The following is a 19,467-nucleotide window of genomic DNA, read 5'->3' on the forward strand; positions in this document are numbered from 1 at the left end:
TCATCCCTTTTACAAAAATTTTATTGGATTTCCTTCTTTTTGCTCTCTGACCTCTCATCCCTGTTACGAGTTTGAAATATCAACTGAAAGAACCACAAAATTGGCAAACAAGCAATTAGTTAAAAAATATATCTGAATTGTCTGCAAAATAAAAATAACAGCGTTCTTGGGTTTGTGTATGCAAAGCATTGAATTATTTTCTGATTATATAGTGTAAATTAATGATGCAAATCCATACTTTAAAAATTCGCCATCACTTTTGACAACTTTTTGCTGCATACACGTTTTCCGTGACATGAAATGCCAATGTAATTTATCGTAATATCTGGCAACAATTGTTTTCTTTATTAGCGTAGTTCATGAAATTGTCTTGAACCTAAAAATCTTCAACTAAAAAAAGAAGGAAAAAAAAAATTCAAAATGGGTTACTATCTTCCAAAAGTTGTTATTCAAAACAATGTTAATGTATAGTAAGCCTTTAACCAAACTACCAGTTATTCAAAATTCATTTGTGTGGCTAGTAGTTGTACAACTTTACATTACATTCACTTTAGGATTTTCATTCAGTGGCGGCTTGTGGGAGGGGCCAGAGAGAGTCCGGCCTGACACTTTTTTGCAACACCCTTCTGGCAATCATGAATATCTTTCATGATGTACTTACTAGTTTAAGTATTTTGTGGCTTGTCCTTGCTTAAACTGAATTTATTTTTATTCATTTTAACAAATATTTTTTAAAGAAATTTAAAAAAGGGGGAATGGGTGCGAATGCACCTTAAGTCGCCACACATGATCTGGCCCCCTAACTTTTTCAAGGCATGAGCCGCCACTGTTTTCATTGAAATTAAATTTCATTTTAGTTGCTGTGTTGTAGTTGGAATTGCTGAACAATGATTGTATCGAAACCAAAATATTAAAATAAGGCCCAGGTTTTGCTTTGATTAATACTCAAAACTGGAAAAAAAAAAACAGAGAGATTACTGTAAAAGCCCTCATTTACGTGAGCCCATTGCAGCAGCAAAAAATTTAAGCCATGCAAAATATTTTAACCTTTTATTTCACTTCAGTATAAAATTCGCAAAATTTCCAGCTCTTGAAATCACTAATATCTTGATGTTGGCAAAAATTAGGGCTCACAAAAATATGTGCTTTTACAGTACAATTTTAGGACAACATTGGTCAAGAAAGCATAACTGGTCAATTTTGTATAGCAGGCTCTTGTCTCCAAAAATCTGATACAGCAATGTGCTATTACATCTTGCTTTTTTTCAGAATTTTTTATGATTAAACTTGATTACTCATTGGAAAAGTGACGACATCATTACCAAGCCTAAGCTACCGAGAGGATCTGGCTAATTGTTCAATCAGTTACAGTTAAAAGACAAGTTTTTTCAAGACTTAGGTAAAAAAACATTTGAATGTATTGACCAAACAAATTTCAAATATAAGGGGTTTTTTTTTGGATTTTATATATATTTTAACAGTAACTTGAAGTTATTCTAACTGTATCAGCAAAGATTTTATCTTGAAACAGAAAAAATTGCTTATTACAGGGGGCTCAAACTTTTTCGGCACCCTTTGAAGATTTAAAATGTTTTCACATCACCCTAGTCCATCTTTGTAAACAACTAATTAGTCGTTATTTTCAGGGGGGGGGGGGAGATTCCTACAACTGTGTAGTGCACATATGCAGCACAGGGCCATATCCTCCTCCGAAATGCTCCAGTGTTATAAGGCAAAGTAATAAGGGGAACTATGGTCCTACCGTACTACAAACTACTTTTCTAGGTACTGGGGGAGGGGAGGGGGGTAAGAAATTGAGGGCACACAACGAAAGTTTTCTTTTTGAATTCGTCAACTACCTAATTTAGGTTTCAAGAACAGTATGCAACTTATTTTTATTCCAGTTAAACTTCAGGTAACCAATCATGTAGAAACAAAATTAACCGTCAACTAAGTTCAATTGATGTTGGCATCATTTTCCTGCAACAACTTTTGCTGCACTATTGTCTGGTACTTAAAAATGGCTTCTTGATAACGTTTTTTCATCAGTTAGGCTTTTTGATGACTATGAAAGAGGTTGTAGGGAATTGTTATACTGTATATAAAAAGATTATTTACTTACTGGGAACTATTTGGTGCACCCATTGATTCCACAAACACATCGCGGCACCCCTCACCTCATCCTAGGGCATAGTTTAAGAACCCCTGGCTTATTAATTTGTTCAAATTACGTTTTGCCTTCAAATGCTTTATCTCAGAGCTATAATTATAAAATTTTTAATCATTTAAACAAAGCAAATGAGTATCTCAACAATTAAATAGCAAGTACTTTTGTTAAATTTTTTCCATTTTGTAACTACAATGTCCAAGTAATTTTAGCTCAAAGAAATAAATTTAAACAACCAGCATTGTCTTATTTAATTTCTATAATCCGTTTCATGGTTGTTGGCTGGTTTGTCCATTTCAAAATTGACCTGTAACAAAACCAAGGTTGCTGCGACTAAGCTTTGGCAAAACATTGTTTTAAGTATTTTGCAAGCGGCTTGAGAAAAAACTTTTTTGTAATGCCAGTAAAAATTAGCCTGACTACACAATGAGAAATTATTTAATACTGTTTTTATATAAAAGAAAAATAACTGGCTGATTGACAGGAATTTTTGCAGTATTTGTACAAAACAGATGTGAATTTCTGTCTATGAAAATATAGAAAATCTGAGTACTTGATTCACATTGTAAAATATATTTGCTTTAGTTATGGTTCACCTCTAAGTAAAGTGACCTTTGATGTCCTGTTAAAAAAAAAAGGTTATGGAATTACGAAATCTAAAGCTATCCTGGGATCTTGTTTAGAGATATCATTTTAAGAAAACGTTGAAAATTATTTAGTAGTTCAAATGAGTGTGAGACTACATGATATCGGACCAAACAGCAATTTTTTTTTGAACTGATCTGACATAGGACTATAAACTTGACAACAAGATGTGTAAATGAAGTTTTCGTTGAAAAGACAATCTAGGTGAAGTCTGACCATCAATGCAATGGAAAGCCAAACATCTGGTTTACAAGCAGAAATGGATGCATCTATTAATTTTAATGATGCTAGCTTTTACAGATGTATGTTAGCCTTTAAATTAAGCAGAGTCATGTGAAATTAACGGAGCACATGCATCAAATTTTAAATTTTTCTTCTTGATGTACATAGCCTCGTCTCAACTTGACGTTTGTAAATTCCATATCATTCATGGTCAGACTATACCTTTATGTAACAATTTCTTCAATGAATGATTTTAACTTTAAAGAATTTAAGTGATTATTCTTTCTTCTCTTTTTTTGGAACTGTATAACATATGAGGTCTGGCCAGAGGAAATTTGTCCGTTAACAGACCCCTCACAAAATTACGATTAACCAAAACGGTTGTTTCACAAATTATTTGTCGAAAAAGCAAATCTGAAATGAGAGAGGAAAAATAATACATATTTCGTGTGTGATCAAATAGTTTTTGGAACCACTTTTTAAAAATGAAATGTAGTTTTTTTCCTTACTTTAAATTTTTGGTTAATATGTTGGTAATTATTAACAATATTCATCATGTACACCTTGAAAATGCCATTCTAAAATTATTTTATTGTAAATTCTTTTATTAGCCTTTTTATATTTTGATGCCCTCATTCTGAAAAAAATGTGATCTCTTAGCATCCAGTGTGAGACTAGAATTCTACTCATTTTTGATGATTACTATGCTTGGTTAGCAGGCAAATAAAGGAAATTTCTTTTAGTTTTTAATCATAGCTCAATATTTTCAAACAAAATTCCTTTCTTAAAAGGGCCTAAAAGTTAATAGCTGAATGATTCTTTTCGTTTTGTTTGCTTCAACTCTTTGTCGAATGATATTAACATTATGTTTTGTCTTAGACCTCTAAAATGAAAATTTTTTTGAAGAAATTTTTTTATATACCGATTTTTTCTGCATCAACTATGGAAATAAACTATGGAATTCTCTCATATAATACGGAGAGAAAAGAAATTTCTTTTTATTTTTGTAAATGTCACAAAATAGAAAAGCTTTATACAAAATGCCATATTCTTGAACATTGTGTGTCTAACAGTTAAAAATGTTGTGCTGTCTGAATTTTATTATTTTTTCAATTATTTTAAGTTTTTCCTAGATACATAACGTCTTAAGTTAATATTTCTAGTATGATAAGGACAGTTTAGAACATTTTGAAATAATACATAGACATAGATTCATTAGTGTTGCCCCCTATCACCAGAAAAGTAATACCCCCCCCCCCCTCCTATACTATGAAAACTTTCAGGAATTATATTCTCCCCAGAAAAGAGAAACAAACCCCCACTTGAAAATTTCCATGGCACAGCGCTGTACAATGCACCTTCCCCCCCCAGAACACATTACTATATATCTAAATTTAAAAATTTCAAATTATTTCATTTACCCAAAAATTATCAGACTTTTCAAAAATTGGACTCTGAGAAATCCTGGACCGACCCCTGCATAATATATTAGCAATAAAATATAACAGCATAAAATACAGGGAAATATTCAGAAGTAAATGTTGCTATAATGATTGAAAAGTATAATGAAAAAAATGCTGTGAATGAAATTGAAAAAAAAAAAAAAAAAATCTTTATATTTTGACTTGTGCTTTAAAATGTTTTAATATTCCTTTAATAGAAACAGAACTGGAAAGTTGTGATAGACATAATTGATAAGTCTGCTAAAAAATGCACCATACAGCATGATTCGTTTGTTTAATAGTGACATCAAAGGGAAGGAATCGGAGTTTTCATGCTTCAAATGAAGTCAAAAATGGTAAATAGCCGCTGATTTTTATTCCATGATTTTACGATACGCTACGAGTTAGTGTTCCATAAATTTTTGTCAAAGACATGTTCCAACCTTTGTTGTATTTATATGCAAGAAAAAGTTATGTCAAATACTAATATTTAGACTCATAAGTTTTATGCTTATAGCCTTAGTGACTTTATAGTGTGGCTAAAATTGGCAGTGTTTGATACAATGGTTAGTTGTTGCATGTCATTGTTGATAATAGTTATCCTTCTCGGTTTTTCAGCTTTAAAATAATTTAAAAGGCTGGTGAACATACTGAAAAGCTTGTGTATTAAAGTAAATTTTTCTTCTCAAAGTTCATTTCTCTTCTCTTTTCATCTGCTACAGATATATATATGAGCCTCTCAAAAGCCAATGCAGTTAAGTCCAAAACACAGAAATTGAGAAAATTAGTATTTTTTGATACATTAGTTTTTAAAATTCTTGGTTTATTAATTAAATTAGAAAATTGTATAAAGTCTTTTTTCGAAGTGTAAACCCTGCAAAAGACAAGATATATACAGGATGTGTAAATAAAAACGTAAGTATTTATTGAAATAATGACAACATCTTAAAAATTTTAGGACTTATACCTTTTGGCAGCTGAAAAAGATAAGAAATTTATGCAAAAATAATAAAATAACATTTATTGTTATAAGTTTCATGTTTATTCATCGCTAGCAGTCTTGCTCTATATATCAATATTATCATTCGCCTTTTTACGTCAATGTTGCTGCTTTCGGCGGCTGCTTAAACAGATTTCGTGGCGGTATCGATCAATGTTCCCCGTAGTGTGCAAAAAGTAGCGCTTGCAAAAAATAAAAAACTTTTAAAAAAAAGGTGAAGAGAAGGCAAACGATTTCAGTTGGATCATGTGATGAGGTAAGTTCGGAACTAAAGCTCAAAACTCGCGGTCGCCAGTCGCCAAATGCGACCAATTTTCAAATTTTGGCGACCATTATTTTCACTTCAGTCGCCAATGTGGCTACCATTCGCCAATGCAACCTTCCCTGACCTAGAGTCTTGACATATGACCTTTCCCCAAATTCTTTTGTTCATTAAAAGTTCGGCTATCGGATCGCCGGGGGTGAAGGAGGGAAGGGGAGTATTGTCCAATTGTGGCTAATTGTGCTATGTGTTCATATTCTGAATAGAAAACAAAAATCGCAATCACAACGGCAAATTTTGATTGCTATTGAACATGCTATTTTGAAAACTCGGCTTTCTTTACACGCGATCGTAAATATACACAAATTTCATACACCAATTTAGTAAATTATGCTTTTTTGATCTTAAATTCATTTTTCAACTTTATTTTTCCTTAACAAATCGCTATTTCTTCGTTTTGCGGTATTTTTAAACTACGCGTTTTCAAAATGGCGTCACGTTGTTATTGTTCATTTTTACCAGTTAAGACGAAAATGTCCTTTCCAAAATAAAAAGAATTTTAATCTTGTACATTTGATTTACATATGAATAAACAAAAATGGCGCCTTTGAGTCAAAATGCACCGAGACAAGGTAAAAACGATATCGCTAAAAAAAATTTTTTTTTGCAAGATTTTTGATTTTTTGTTTTAATTTTGTTTGTTTTTCCTTTTTTTTTCTTTTTAAAATATAAAATCTACTGGAGGAGAGGACATATCCGTTTATTTACTTTATTTCTCCTTAAAAAAGTTATTTTTAAGTTTCGCGGTAAATTTTCAAAATGGCGCCGCGTTGTAGATTGTTATTTTCACCAGTTAGAAGAGGAAAATGTGTGCTCCAAAATAAATAAAGAGAAGTACAATCGTATTTATAAAACACATAAATAATATTAACAAAAATGGCACCCTTGCGTCTAGAGAAGGTGGAAAGAATACAGCTGAAACCCTTTTTTTCTTCTACTGGATCTTTTATTTCATTTTCTGTTTTTTTTCGTTTTGTTTTATATTGTTTACCTTTCTTTTATTTATTCATTTTTTGACACTCAGGCTTCGATTTTTATAAAATTCTGCATGCATTTGTAAAAACAAAAAAATATTTTGTAGAATCGCAAATGGTTTAGGTTTTACATTCTGTTCAAGTTTTTGGTATTTTGTTTTCTTTATCAAGGAACTAACTCGTGTTTTGGTTGAAAGCTGTAATGTTTCTAGAAGTTTTGAAAGCTGAAAAAAATTAATAATAATAATAATAATATTTTTTATTTATTTATTTTTTTATCGTGATGTGTTTTGCTTAAAGATGAATTAATGCAGATTATAGTTTGCAAAAGATGTGTTAAATAATATCTGGGCAGGGGTGCCTGTTCCCCCCAAGTTCGATCCCCCCCCCCTCCAAAATTTTTCCTCAACCCTCTTTTCCTTTTTTATTTTTAGCTCGCTTTTTATTTTATTTATTCTTTTATTATTTTCAATTTACGTATTTATTTTTAATTATTATTTTATAAGAAACGTTCTTTGCCACGCCAATGACATACACACATACTAAATAAATAAACGTAATAAAATAAATTAAATAGTTTAAACTAAAATAAAGTTTGGCTATCATTTTTTGAGATTTGGCTACCATTTTGTGAACACCTGGTAGCCATTGGCTACCAATTCAAAATTTGAGCATTGAGGTATATTCGGAACTCAGCCGTCAAGCGAACAGCTCAGGTCGTGTTCTGCATTAAAAAAATTAGAAAAAAAAACCATTGCGTATTTTTAAACTTTTTTCTTCTGAAGAGGGCAAAATGTTTTTTCCTATTACTAACTAAAATTTTAGAATTGAGGGTTCAGTACTTTTCGCAGGATGGGTTTGGAAAAAAACTAAACCCAGAAAAAATGTAAAATAGAGATTTTTTCAAAAATCTATAAAAATTACAAAAAGTGCTCTATCTTCAAAATTTTTTCACTCATATTTAAAACTAAATTTTTTACACTATAGTACGAAAAATATCCGTCTGGCGTGATTGGTTCGGGGTCTGTGAGGTTAAAAGTATTAAAAGTGTTAAAAATAACATAGAACATTAAATAACTTTTTTCTAATTAAAATTTTGAAAGTCGAAGCCCAAGGTGCACATTTTTGACAAAAACTACACCTGTATACCAAATTTCATCTTTCTAGGCCTTAAAGTTTGCCCGGGATGTGCGCCACAAACACACACACACATCTTATTTTATTATATGTATAGATAGATAACAAACATCATCTTCTTCCGAGTTATTTAAATGTAAATCTTGATCTCCACGTGTTGTCCTTAATGTTTTGTAAAAGTCGTAACTTAATGCTGCTTGGGTTTGACCTGTTCAATTTTATCCATCTCATATTAAGCCGATTGACTGTTAGTCCACTTGTTGATTTTTTTTTCTGTTGATAACAACTTCTTCCAATGGTTTTGTGGAAAAAAATTCTTGTGGATTAATTTCGACAACTCTAAAGGTTCTTTTACTATTTTGTATTATGATACCAATCACTAGGGTTATAAATATACGGAATTTTTTTGCACAAGCTTCTATAACTGCAAAATCAGCATCATTGAGCAAATAATTGTGCCCACTTAATAAAAATTTAAGCTCAATTGATTCAGCTTTTATATCTTCACTCTGAACCAATTTCAGTCAATTTAACAGTTTTTGTATTTCGATTCTGTCCTGAACATGAATCTGAATACATTATCATTTTTTGAAAATCCTTTGCGTGCAATTTAATGTGTTTAGTTAAACACGATGACACTTCTTGTGAACCTTTCGATGCTTGAGTTATAGACCAAACATACATATAGCCTTCGTTAGTCTTTAAATTATGGCAACCAAGATTGTATACATATAATTTTCTCTTGTAATAAGCCACTGATGTGGATAGTTTCGGAAATGGTAATGCTTTTTCTAAATCAAAACTAAGCACGTATATTTCGTCTGAAGCTCTTAGTCGATCATTAGCCAAACTATTACGATCATTAACCAAACTATTACGGGCACTATCTGCATTTTGCAAGTGTTCATCATGTTCAACTTCAGCTGCATTTTTTTCTTCGTCTATTGTAGATTGTTTTTTTATTACCAAATAATCACATTTTGCACAAGTATCTTTTGAAGGTTGCTTAAAATGTAAGTTAAATTTCGTCGAAAATATATGGTAATAAAACTTTTCCTTTACCGGTATAATTTGCTCTTCATTACATTGTTCGACATACAGGTTATACATTTTTGCAATAGAAAAGTCTGAATTTAAGTATCTGCGTCTGGGATTATGACTTCTTGTATAATGGCTTGAAATAGCAAGAAAGGAACTTATGTTTTCTTACATGGGAATCATCTATTTTGTTACCTGGAATATGTTGCCCCCGATGGTCCTTCAGATCTACCTTTGAACAGCAATTATATAGTCGCCCGTTAGTATGAAATATTTTTGACATAAAACAGCACCCTTAACCTCCATTACATTTGTATTACGAAATATATTGTACAAAATATGAGAAAATTAGATATCTTAGATGTAATAGATATCACACTGTTAATTATTGGGAAATAAACTACACACATGCAGTTCTTACACACTACTATGAAAAAACCTCAACTTGTTCGATGATGAATCAATTGCCCGTTAGTGAACGCAGGAGCCCCCATTCTTTCCCTCTACATTTACGTACACAACATAAAAAGCTAGTGCATTGTTGAACACTACTTTCAGATGTGTTTATCCCCTAGTAATAATACAGTGATTTATACTTTCCAGTTATTGCTTAACAGTTAAAATGAGATAGCAATTTCCTACACTTTCTTCTGCGATTTTATACCTCCACATACAACTAGCCCCTCAGACCTTAATTAAAAGCTTACCTTACTTAAAAGACATAAACTTAGTTATTCTTTTGTAGAAAAAAAGTTTATACGAGTGCATAAAAAAGGTTAATTACTATATTTGGAAAAAAAAAACTAGAAAAAACCGCGATGTAGTGAAGCTGCGAAAGTCAAAGCACGAAGTAGCGAGGGACGACTGTATTCTTTTATTTCGATTTTGATATTGTTTACCTTGTATCCTGTTTTGTTTCTCAATGTTTCTCGACCATTTCCCAGGATTCCTTCTGCATTTTCTACCAACTTTTCCGTTATTTTGATTATTTTCTGTATCTTCGTTATCTGGCGATGTATCAGAATCAATACGATTAACTCTCCTTGAATTAGAATGAAATATCGTATCACTTTCACTGTGTTCCATTTCCATTGACATTTTTAGTTTTTATAACCTTACAATAAATCTTTATTACTTTTAAAAGCTGAGTTTTCACAGTTAAAGAAAATTTATTTAATGTTTTTGATAACACAATTTTCGCACACTTCAACGTAATATTTTTGTGTTCTGATGCACATGCATAAAACTCAAAACAATTCTAATTAGAAGGTAACGGTTACATTAACTATGAATTTCTTGTTTTTCAGTGTTGCCAACAAATATTGAAAGAAGAAGAATTTAATTTTTATTTCAAAGTTTATGTAAAAAAATATTGATAAAAGGTAGACTTATTCACAATGGCTTCTGAAATGATTATACAATATATTCAGAAGCTATTAAAAAAAGGGCTGTCTAACCTAGAAAAAAGTAACCAACAAGTAAATCCTTTAATAATTAAGATTGTTATTTATTTCATCAAAATTTCTAAAAACCAGAAAAAATCAAAAAGTGGACTTAACCGCATTGACTTCTGAGGGGCTCACATATATATATGATGCCCAATAACCATTATTTACTATTGAAATTAAATGAAAATTATTTCCAGTATCTGTAGATAAAACAATGAAAACATTCATCTTTTACCAGAATTAGTATGCCTTCTGAAAAAAGTTCTGAAATTGAATCTTTTTTATATTAAGAGCCCTTATTATTCCGGATTTTTTGTTTTAACTCCTGATAATTTTTACCTGAAAAAGTGCTTCTTTAATCTCAAAATAAAAATCGAGCACTTGCTAATTTTACTTCCACGTTGCCTCTATGTAGACTGCCATTATTTAACCATACATTTGGTCACTTGTAATATGAGATTTTTCTGTTTTTACACCTCTTTCAGGCCTCACAGCACCCTTATTTTTCATAAAAACCTGAGACAATTCTGATTTTTTTTTTAATTTTCAAGCGTTGTTTTCTTATTCTTATGTTTCACTCTGTGGTTCAAATGTTTATGTTCAAGTTTTTTTCCTTTCTGAGCAACACATAGCTAAAAATGAAATCTCTTGTATAAGAATCAGAGCAAGTTAGTTCAAGAAATTGTTTCCTGAAGAATTACCAACATTTTAAAATCTTGTTGATCAAAATTGGGTGTATCTTTAGCTTTTAATAACGACTTTGCTTTGCTGTTTTAACAATGTATGTAATTTGAAATTTCTTTGCCAGTATTTAAACTGAAGTGAGAATTTCTAATCAATCTGCAAAGGATGAATGTATTCACCAGGTGCAGTACATTGTTTGCTGAAATATATTTCTTTTTAAATTTCATTTGCCGAAATAAACAGCTTGCTTTGCCAACTTTTCCTTCCAACTGTTGATTTTAATTTTCTCTGGCAAGTTAACTGCTGTAGATGATTCATCAGATAACATTGATTGGTTTAGAATTAATAGATCAGTGGAAATTCACTTTGTAATAGACAATCATAGTTGAAAATACTGTTCTATAGTATAGAATAATTCCTACAGTTAAAACCGAAATTGTATTCAGAACTATGTTGTTTATTGTGCTTTGTTTGCTATTAATAGTTGAATCTTAAAGACATGAAATCCTGCCTGTGTTAAGTAACAAGTATTGGATTGATCTCAAGAATTTTCAGCCACATTTGTTTCACAAGAAACAGATGGTAAGATTGGTTCACTTCTAAAAAATATTTTTTCTTTTTTGCAATATCAGCTCTATTTTTTTCAATTATTAGTTTCTCCTTATAATTCTTCATCCATGTGATTAAGAGTTTCTCCTTATAATGAATGCATTAATAGACAAAGCGCTAGAACTGTTTTAAAAATGGCCTTAGCATGTAATTTTTATTGGTATCAAATGTTGGATATTAATTTAAAAAATGCTTCATAAGTTTATTAGTTTTCAAATGAAGCCTATTGTTGATCTCTGAATTGAGCTTGATTCTTGATAAACATAAATTTGGATACATTTGTTCGAACTGGTGAAAGATATGTCTGACTGTAATGTTTCTTCTTCATTTGAATTTCAAATGTTCATTTAGGAGGAAATTTGGATAATTTAATTTTTTACAAAATTTTAACTCTGAAAACGAAACATTTGCAACATTTTGAACAACTAAAAAGAAACTTCACAAAATTCAAAGTTAAAAAATGGAACCTTGCTATATCTATTGTAAAAGTATCCAATTTTGTTGATCACACATGTTGATTTAACTTCCTCATAATTTATTTTCATTGCAAATATTAGTATCTTTATTTCTTACAGCTAAATAAATTTTACTGAATAGACAAGTATCTCATTCAGGAACCACACTAAGCATTCACAACTGCGCCAAATGTGATAAAATCGTAAATTTGGCAAACTAAAATTCTGATGTGGCAAATTTTATTGGCGAACAGAGCTCGTTGAAATTTCCAGAAAAAAAAAAAAACCTCCCTGATCCTCAAAAGATTGTCAAAAAAAAAAAAAAATAAATAAATAAAAATAAATAAATAAATAAAAAAATAAACGTAAATAAGTGTAATTTATCTTAAGTGTATGCTGTACCTTTAGAGTATAGTAAGTGCTAGCATTTAATATTCAATAAAATTATACTTAGTTCTCTGATTAAATATTTCTACAGGAAAAAAAATGTTAAAATCACACAATTAGTTAGTCTTTGGATAAGACTTTTAAAATCTAGCTACTACTAAATTTGGCTAATTTACTGGCTAACAATTCGAAATCCTCATCGCTGCCCCTGCACCAAAAAAGATACTAATGAAAAAATGTCCAGAAATGCCAAGAATGTAATGCAATACTGTAGAGAGAAAATGTCAGATGTCTTTAATTTTACAAAAACAACTTATGTTCTTAATACCAAAATTTGCAATGGCAGTTTAATTCTATTATGAATATTTGCCATAAAGTAATGTTCCTTTTATGCGTTTTTCAAAGGGCACAGTGCCCTGCCCGTTTTTTAAAAACCATTTTATTTATTTATTTTGAGGGGAAAAAAAGCTTGCACATGGAGCAAGAAACTAAAAATTAAAATGCTTGCCAAGCAGGAGCAGAAAAAAGTTCGTTTTTTTTTAAAGAGGGAATCAAATGAAACCAATCAGAAAATTTTCAAGTGACAGTGGTGATCAGTAAATGATTTCATTTTCCATAAAACGAGGTTAGGGCAAGGGTCTTTGTGATCCGAAATTTCGTAAAATTTTGCATGTTTTCAAAAGAAAAAAACCTCCTTCAAAAAAATTCCCCTTACTGTTATTTTTTGTTAAAAGCACAAAAGTGCTGAAAAGAACAATCTTTTTTTATCCATGACAAGAATATTTTTTGATATACTTTTTTACATTGGATCTCAGAGTTACTGAATAAATACCTAAATCATTTTCAACTTGACTTACAATTTTGGGTGTTTCATAAAAGAGAATTGCAAAAAAAGAAAAAGAAACCCATCAAGTTTTACTTCTTTTTTAGTCATTGAGCAATATTAACACTGGATTATAGATACTTTTTTATTTAATATTTCTCCTCACTCATGCATAAAAAACATATTCAATGCGCACTATACACAGTTGTCCCAAGGGGTGCCTATCTCCCCCATCCCCCCATGAGCAAGGGTGCACCCCTTAAGTATCACAAAGAGCCAGCCCCCTAAAAGGAGAAAAATACCCTTCAACCAATTAAAAATTTGAATGGCGCAGTCTCCCCCCCCCCCCCCCCCAAGGTAGGCATGCCTGGTTGTTCCAAAAAACTCTTGAGTAAGTGCCTTTTGATTCACAAAAAGTGCCCGTTTTAAAATTCCACCCTGCCCCTTTTTGAAAAAAATGTGAAAACTAGAACCGTGGTGGCCTGATCAGTAAGGCATCGGACTTGTGACCGGAGGGTCCCAGGTTCAATCCTTGCTGGTTGAAGATCCACCGTCGTCATTAATGGTGTCTGGGCGGCTTTAAATATGCTCGTGGTCACAATGTCGTTCAAATGGAAAGGATACCCCTAGGGGTGCTAGACCAGAAAGTTATTCGGCTTCTGGTCTGGTTCTAAATTATTGAACCGTCCGTAGCTGGTGCTGCCATCTATCGAGCTGTCTGAGCCAAATCAGACTTTCACCTAGAAATAGGTGCTCGATTAAAATGGAAGCCGTAACCCCTCTGTGTTAAAATCAAGTAGCATTGCTACTTGGGTTCAGATCTCCGAGTGGCATAAGTAACGACAACACCAGCTATAAGATGTACCATATTTTAAAAGAATGTATTTCAGCCAAACTTATTTAACGAAGTGCTGCATGGTGTTCCTATAAGTTAATGATATTCTGTTTTTTAAATTTTCCAAACTCCAATTTTTTGAAAACTTATTTATTTTAAGGATTAAAATGAATTTATGAACCTTCGAAGATTTCTAATACTTCAATTAAATTTTCATCACCTGTAACATGCTGAAGGAACTGCCTGTCAACATGGAAGGTATGTTACTGAAAGTTGAATGGCAGCGTATGAGATTTCAATTTTTTCGAATCTTGTATTTATTTTGTATGTTTAAAAAATTGGACACTCAGTAGCATGTGCTATGCAACAGTTTAGTTCTGGAAAAGAGGTGGAGAATATGAAGCAGTAAGCAAAAGGATGGTTTTTAAAATATTTTGAGCAAAACACTTGCAAAATTCAAACTCTGTCTGTCGTAAAAAGGTGAAGTGCAGTATCTGCTTTTTTTTTTTTTTTGAATTCTGCTTGATTGTACAGACTTGCATATTTGGTTACTGTTGAAAATGAAGCAAAAAAAAAAAAAAAAAAAAAAAAGCAAATTCCAATGTTTTTACTATTAGTGGGGAATTTCAACCATGTTTCCTCACATGTCTGAAACTCATTTCTGCAGATACGCAGATACCTGAGCTTCAATTTTCCATAGCAGCTGTGTTTTCAAAAGTTTTTCATAATCATGCTGCCTGTACTACTTAATGATTATCCCTTGCTCAAATCTGTAGTGTGATTCTTCTAATTTAATGTTGTCATTTACCCCACTTAGCATCTTTGTGCTTCTACAAGATAGGTTAATGAAACTAAAAAGTTGTATCAAAAATATTATTGTAAAAAAAATAAAAGAAAAACAATGCCTTTTAATTAGGTACAAAAGAGCATTTTATATGTGGAGATTGAAAGCTTTTTTTCTCATGTTATAAAATGTAGTTGCTGTTTTCTTTAAAAATATAGGTTATGACAGATCTTTTATTTGAGGTCTTAAGCACTTTCCTACAATCTCTTGTAATTTGTATGAGCTTCTTAAAATTTATCAGTGTGTAAAACCTGTTAACTCTCGTAACCAGTCAATTGCAAGAAGAAATTAATCACGAGAAATCTTGTGACCCATCCACAATGTGTTAAGGAATTGTAATACTAATTAAATTTGCGATATGTTTTAAGTTGCCCATCCTTCAGGTTATGGATGGATGAGAAAATATTAGAGCTACTTGCTTCTGAAAAATGAAATATTCCCACCTGTTTGTATATCCAGGATAAATTTACTACAATTGATACTTATGAAAATTATCCTTTACTTGTGTGTGCAGTGTTTGATTTGTTTGTATGGTGAAAAGTGTACTTTGTATGGAGTAACTTCTAAAATTGCCTTATTAGTTCAGTGACCATATGCATCACCCCTTACTTCTATTTCTGATTTTTTTTTGTGGGGAATACGATACAGTATAACTTCGATTTAATAGTACTCAATTCAACAATTTTCCCAATTTAATGATACATTTCTCTGGTTCAGGTTGACTTAATTAAATGTCTATGCTCCTCGATTTAACGATAATTTTTTTTTCACTCCCTTAACAATCGTTAAATCGAGGTTATACTGTATGTGTATAATATATTCCATGATTGATCTGGATCTCAAACTCCAAACGCAACCTACTTTTTAAGTTCTAAAAGTTTTTTTTTTTCGACCCCCGCAAATTTTAGCAATATGTTGTTTTAAATGAATCTTGATCTTGTTTCTTTCGGAACCTCCCCTTCCTCACATACATTCTAGTGGATCCTGAAGAGGTCTAAAGACACTCACCCCCTCTCATTTTTTCTGTTTCTCATTTCTGCCTCTGTTGTGTCATGGAAGCCTTGTATGTTTTATGGTACGTCAAACTAAAGTCTTCAAAATAGTAAATGCATCTCCCTATTGCCAAGTTGTACGATTTAGCCATACATTGTAAGATTTTCAGAAGTTTTGTACGGTCTTATGGCTGATTTGTACGATTTTTAGGATTTTGGTTTTAATTTTATGATAAATTGCGAACGGAAGAATTATTTTGAACAAGTTTTAGATAATTTATGAAAGCTGCAAAGCCAGCAACTTTTAGTTCAAATTTTAAGTTCAAAAAAAATTAAATTTTATTTATTTATGCTTAAAGTTATGTTTTTTTGCTTATAAAAGCACAAATCAAATCAAGGTCAGGATTTGAAAATATTATAATAATTTAAATTTTAATACTTTGTTTTATGATGGTCAAAAAGGGTAGAAATGTAACCACCTCGCACATTGTAAGAATTTTTAAGCTGGCATGTTGGCAGCTATGCATCCCCAAATTACTCTTTATTTTCTTAAATTGTTCTCACAATATGTAGACTTAAAATTTTGGTTTCTTTCATTATTTATATCTAATATTTAATTTTTATCAATATTAGTGAAGTTAGAAGTTTAATTTTGCATTAGCTATTTTACTCATTTTTCTTATGTTAGCTACTTAAATAGTTATATGATACAGAAATAAAAAATGCATTGGTCGATGCACAGTCATAAGAAATTTTCTTTTTTCTGCCTTAATATTTAATTAGGCACTTTTAATACGAATTGAAATTGTTGCGTTACAAAAAAATTAATGAGCATAAAATAAAATTTAAAAAGGAATATTATATTACTTTGTTATATTGATGATGTATTAATATGTCATAGAAATATAGTACATAACTTTTTAGTTATTTTTAATGATGGAATATTGAACCTATAATCATAAACAACTCGCCAAAAAATCAGGAATACTAGATGCAAGCCCCCCCCCCCATCAAGTGACAAAGTTACTGGATTATAAGAAATAATACCAAATTTTACCTCAGTATGTTTCTTTGAAAAAAAAAAGTCACATGACCATTTTTAAAGAATGGGCAAGAAGGTGAATTGCTTAGAACAGTGGAACCTTGTATATTCGGACCAACTAGGGAGAAATACAGTCTGGATAATTTAGACAACAAAAAGTCTATGTAACCAAATTACATAGGATTATTTCAGGCAAACACTTGTCATTGATAGTTCAACTGCAGTGTTGTCGGACTGGTGCTTCAGGTATGCCATGATTTTTAGATTACTATAATTTATTACAGGTTTTATACAGGAGTTGAATATTTAATTTTGACAAAGGAAGAATCTTTTGATTATTTTTTCTGTTCTTACCATCATAATCCAAAATTATTATTTAAGTGAATTTAATTTTTTAAGGCTACAACCTTGATCCAGATGAAAGAATTATGATAATGTTATTTTATTTTTCATTTACATTCAGTTCTGAATTGCAAACTAATAATTTCACATTGCATCTAATTAGTGGAAGCTGTATGTCAGACTATGAATTATTTCAGGTTTTTTGTTTTACATATTTTGAATGTGTCAATAAAGTGTTTTTCAAAAGACTTGGTGTGAATTTTGATATTGTTTACACTAATCTTGAAAGTTTTAGTTTTGAGTTCACATATCAATGTCTGTTTTTGTCTATTTGAATTCGGAACTGATGTGATATACCCCACCCTTGGCGACTTTTTCCTGTTGGCGCCAAGAAAACGATGTATGACGACATATGTCATACAGCGTTCTTAGCGATGCTTTTTTAGCGCCAACAGGAAAAAATCAGATAAAACATGATCAAAGCATTTCAGAACACTATATTTAAAAAAAACAAAAACAAAACCACAACAAAAACATCACGAATATACACTTCAAAAATACTAAAAACTAGAAAGTTTTTGTACACAAAGAACAATTACTAGAAACTATTTAAAATACTGAAATCAATGAAATATATACCAATAGCTAAAAAAGAGCAAAGCGATTCAAATTGCGATGTTGAAAGCGGAAAACATCCTCAAAATCAATAACTATTTCAGCCAAAAAAAGCGCTTAGTTACTCAAATTTCGATGTAGAAATGTCTTAACAGAACATCCTAAACATAAACAATACAAAAATACCATACATTTATTCGCTATCCAGACATGCTTTCAAAATCTGGAGTCAACTTATTTTCAGAAATTCAGTTCCTAAAGGAGGCACGTAAATAGAATTTCTAAATAATTCGTGGCATCGATAAGAATTAACTTTTAGAACAAAATAACCGTAATATTTTTGTAAAATTAATTTACGTACAGTAAAAATAAAGTTAAAAACTACAAGAACCCCTCAAGGATTTGTAAAAACAATGAATTTCGGGAGGTTTTTTTTTTTGAATTCTAAAATAAACTTATTTTTTATGGTATAAATCCTCACACTCAGTCTAAAACAATACATCATATAACAATGGCACGTTGGAGTTAACTTTTAATTAACGTTCAAATTTGAAGAAACTGGCATTTTCTAATGTTTTTACTTCAAAATACAACTACTGAATTTAAACTAACCCAAAATAAGCTTTCCTGTAATGCACGGAACAACACGTATCTCTCCTGCGTGAAACTGAGTAAACAATCCAAGTAAACAAGTTTGAACAGATCTAAGATTGCCTTCGGGTTACCAAACACAGGTTAGTTTCGCCCGGGATGCCATGCTTAAAAAATTATCGCCAAATAGGCGAGAAAAATATTTCAATTTTATGCAAAAAATCGGATGTCGCCAAATGGGGGGGGGGGGGGTATATCACATCTGTACCTTTGAATTCGCATATAGTTATTTGATACAATATCAAATTGCGTCTGAAATATTTAATGAATATTTTTTTATCCTACTTATTTTAGTATTGAACAAAAACAATATAATTATTTCTTCAATAAACAAAAATGTTGAATACAGGGCAGGGTTCCCACAGTCCCTAAGTCCTCAGAAACTCCTTATTTTTCACTTTCAAAAATAAGGGCCCTTAAAAGAGTACTTAGTTTTTGCTCAAGGTCCTGAAAACCCTTTGAAAGTCCTTATTTTTCACTACTTCTGGCAACTTTCTAAACAGGGGCACGTTCTAAAGAAAAAATTCAAAAATGTCTATAATTGTTCGAGAACGAGGTTGTTTAAACGTAATTGTAGGCAATTTTTGAAGTTTGGAGAATGAAGAGGAATGGTTTAAGAGTCCTTGGGAGTGTTTGAACCCTTGGAATGTTTTGAAAGATACTGAAGTCGGGAAAAAAAAAGTTTAGGCTCTCTTTAGTAACGTTAAAAATATTGGAGAGAGGTCCTTTTTGTTGAAAAAATTACAAAACTGGAGTCTTAAAAGCTCTGTTTTATGCTATCTTTGTTTGAATT

General features: G+C 31.2%; 1 long non-coding RNA gene across 1 annotated transcript; it reads left to right on the forward strand.

Annotated features, from left to right (window-relative positions):
• The first annotated feature begins 223 nt into the window (after window positions 1–223).
• Window positions 224–17,630, forward strand: LOC129221942 (uncharacterized). The gene is made up of 3 exons (XR_008580554.1): window positions 224–1,399; window positions 4,695–4,832; window positions 11,564–17,630. It is a non-coding gene; the product is annotated as an uncharacterized LOC129221942 (long non-coding RNA).
• The last annotated feature ends 1,837 nt before the right edge of the window (window positions 17,631–19,467 follow it).

Source organism: Uloborus diversus, chromosome 5 (assembly GCF_026930045.1).
Source record: "Uloborus diversus isolate 005 chromosome 5, Udiv.v.3.1, whole genome shotgun sequence".
Taxonomy (NCBI): Eukaryota; Metazoa; Arthropoda; class Arachnida; order Araneae; family Uloboridae; genus Uloborus; species Uloborus diversus.